Consider the following 3,972-nt stretch of genomic DNA (forward strand, 5'->3'; position numbering starts at 1 on the left):
TAGAAAGAAATTGGCTATTTTAAATGAAAGTAGGACTTGCTAGTGTGTTCTCCTCAATTAGCTAGAGGCATCCTTTTTTTTTTTTTTACCTCCCTTTCCCTAAGTGTGTTTCCACTCACACACACACACACACAAACCTTTGTTTATGCGTGCAAATGCCATGAGGTTTAGAAACAGGTAATTCACGATAGTAGTGCAGCCATACTGTTTTGGAAGCAAGGAAGGAGAGTTTGACTTCTTTTTTTTTATTGATGGGACAGTTTCATTCTGAACATTTTCCATAATGAAAAAGTGGTTTTCCATGAGGAAGGCCATGTGTGACACTGATTCTGGAATCTTTTTTTTTTTTTATTTTTTTTTAACGTTTATTTATTTTTGAGACAGAGAGAGACAGAGCATGAACAGGGAAGAGGCAGAGAGAGAGAGAGAGACACAGAATCCGAAACAGGCTCCAGGCTCTGAGCTGTCAGCACAGAGCCCGACGCGGGGCTCGAACTCACAGACCGTGAGATCATGACCTGAGCCGAAGTCAGATGCTTAACCGACCAAGCCACCCAGGCGCCCCTGATTCTGGAATCTTGACAGCATTACTGTGGAAAGCCATGAATTCTGAGGGATTGGTAGGTTTTGGAATTTAGGATCACGGTTTAGATTCTTACATTCTGTTCCTTTCCATTAAATATCCACGACATTGTCATGGATGGAAAATCAAGGCGATTGTTCTTAGTTTTGAGAAACAGTTAACATTGTTCTGAAGTACTGCATCATCAAAGCCATTAAAGAATAAATGATATATCACAGTAATTGACCACTGTGTTTTGAGCAGGTGCAATTTTTATTTTACCACAAGGCACACAATCTTATATACAATGCATACTTATCACCTTCCAAAATTGCAAGATATAAATAATATACACTGAAGAATATAGGAGTATACTTTTGTTTCAGAGAAGAAAACAGCCTTAAGACAAACAGGTTTATGTCCTTTAGGGGTGGGATTTTCATATTTATGCTGAATCTGCCAAACAGCTCTTGTTGAGAGAATAAATCTCATTGGATGGACATACAGCCTTCTCATAGTTTTTCCTTAAAAACATCTCATTTAAAGCCAGTGTATTCCTTTTTTTAAAAGTGTATTTATTTTGAGAGAGACAGAGAAAGCACAAGCAGGGGAAGGGCAGAAGGAGAGAGAGAGAATCCTAAGCAGGCTCCTTGCTGTCAGAGCAGAGCCCAACACAGGGCTCAAACCCACAAACCGTGAGATCATGACCTGAGCCAAAATCAAGAATCAGACGCTTCAATGACTGAGCCACCCAGGCGCCCTCCAATGTATTTTTGTTCCAGCCCATTTATCTTATTATGTCCCAATACTAGATGAAACATCTATAAATTTTCTCATAATAGGTCTGCAGACTTAAGAACTTGTATTTCTCGGTAATTCATCACAGAATGGAACAACTTTCTTAGGATTTACGTGAATATTTCCTCATGTTTTTCAAAACTAGCTTTCCAAACTGCTTCTTTTTTAGTATTATGCTTTGAGTTTTGACTTATGTTCTTTGCAAAGGGGAGCCCTTAGATTCTGGAGTATTTCTGAGACATTAATGGTGGTTCCAGTCTCCTTCCAGTTAGAATTCTACGTTTTCACCCTCCTTGCTGCATCCTGCATGGATGTTTCATTTCTCTCTATTTTTTTTATGACCCCTCACTAGATTTGACCTTCCAGAAGTCACCAGGGTGGGAAGATTGGAGTTTATGTAGAGCTGATACACACAATTCTGGTCTCAAAGAGACACAGCAGACAGCGTGCCCTCCTTGCTGTGATGGGACAGCAGGACACAAACATACATTATCACACACACACGCATGTGCACACGCATGCACACATGATCACACACACATATACTCGCATGCACACACACACACATACACACAAACACACATACACACATGCATACACAAGCACATATACTCACACACACTCACATACACAAACATATATACACATTCACATACATGCACACACACTGGCAGGCATGCAGAGATATACTCACACTTTCACATATGCATGCACACACCATCAAGCACATGCACACACTTATGCACACAAAGACACACACGCCCATGTAATTCCTCACACACGCATGCACACGTGTACACACATACACACTTCTGACAAGTAAATACTTTTGTGTAAGTGGTATTTTTCCTAATATATATGACTCACTTTTTCATCCTTTAAAGTAGTGCCCTAAAATGACAAGCCGCTCTCTCCCCTCTTCTAGTTTGCGGAAATTGGTGTCCACAATAATAGAGAAATTTGTACAGCCCTCATGGGCACTTAGAGCTACTTCTTGGGCTGCAAACTTAGACATAAAAACGAGCAGGATAATCTGGCTAAAATTCAGAATCCAATAATGGCCATAGATGCCATAAGGGCACACGGGGTGCTAATTGAAAGAAAACCCATTACTGTAATTTCATTCCATGATTGTGTCTCTATTTTATTTTTGTACCTCTTAAGAATCCTTCAAGAAACCCTCCCGGGTCTTAGTGTTCCATAAAGAGATTTTTATATTTCTTACACCAGTAGGGTTTGTTTCTGGAACTACTCTCTGTATAAATACCCCTCCCATATGATAGCCACGATTTTTAACCATACGGCGAATGCCAATCAATATTTAAGCCCTTCCTACCTACATTTTGTTACAGGAATACAAAGCCACCCGAGAAAATCAATGAAATTTAAGAAACGCTCAAAGGAGTACTTCGTGTTCATTAGGAACCTTGCCTTTCTGCCTTATGTCATCTATTAGATGCCATGGAAATCTGGAATATACACAAATATCATTGTAGTAAAATTCTGAAGCCATAATATAAAACCCTCAGGGCAAGAATTGTTTCCAAAAGGAGAGAGTATATACACAAGACAGAAAGTACACCATGAACGGAAATGACAGCCGTGATGGTGCCTATGAGCATGTAGGCCGATACATTTGATTTCCCACTAAATTCCAGGGGATGCTGCCCTAGGAACACAGAAGAGATTGGGTGTTATTTCTAACTTATCCATTTCTTCTGCCCAGGCAAATCACAGAAAAAGCCATTACCTCTGAAATCGTAAGTTTCAGGGGGAAAGAAAGGAGACTATGTCATCTGGAAGTTTTGGCCAAATTATCCTAAGTGTGCTGCCCACGGCATTATCCTCAGCTGGTACACTCTTCACGGAACACAGTGCAAGGTTGTGTCCAAGCACCACGGGGGACATCACGTCCTCGTTCGGCCCACACTTCGGAACGTTTCTACTTCCTGCTGAAGGCCACACGATCCTAGCCCAAGATTAACACGGGCAAAACCCCCTCCCTCCCCGGAGAGAGAGAATTTGGTAGCAGCTATATATTCACGAAGAGACGCTGCATGTAGATTAGATTCTGCCAAGTCAACAACCGGGGAATGAGTACCATATTTCATAATCGATTAATACGTGCGTTGTGAGTACCGTTGAAGGACTAAATGGCACTCACGGGTCTGAAAAAGACGGCACCTGACCAACTCCCAGAAAGAAGCTTATGTTGTCCCCAAATGTCTCAGCATCAGCTCTCACTAACTCAGGGGATTCGTGTTAGTATGCCCTCGGGAGAGTGTCTGGCTGGAAGGCAAGCCCATTTCGTACTCGCATGTATCTACTATTATTTACAGGTATAGCTATATACACTCTCGGTGGTATTTGAAGACACGCATTGTCATGAAATTATTTAGCTGAATGGCATGCTGAAAAACCGAATGTGGCTTCTAAGAAACTAAACTCGGTTGGAAACCACCTTTGGTCTGTTGAAAGTAACTTCATACGTATCAAGGTAACTTCCTGTTATACGTAAGCAGACACCTCAGGTGTGGGTCTGAGCCCTGCCTCCGCTGGAACCCTCACGTGAAGGGCATCCACAAAGCATCAAGCGAGCGGGGCACGTGCCC

The sequence above is a fragment of the Panthera tigris genome, chromosome F2, assembly GCF_018350195.1.
Source record: "Panthera tigris isolate Pti1 chromosome F2, P.tigris_Pti1_mat1.1, whole genome shotgun sequence".
NCBI lineage: Eukaryota > Metazoa > Chordata > Mammalia > Carnivora > Felidae > Panthera > Panthera tigris.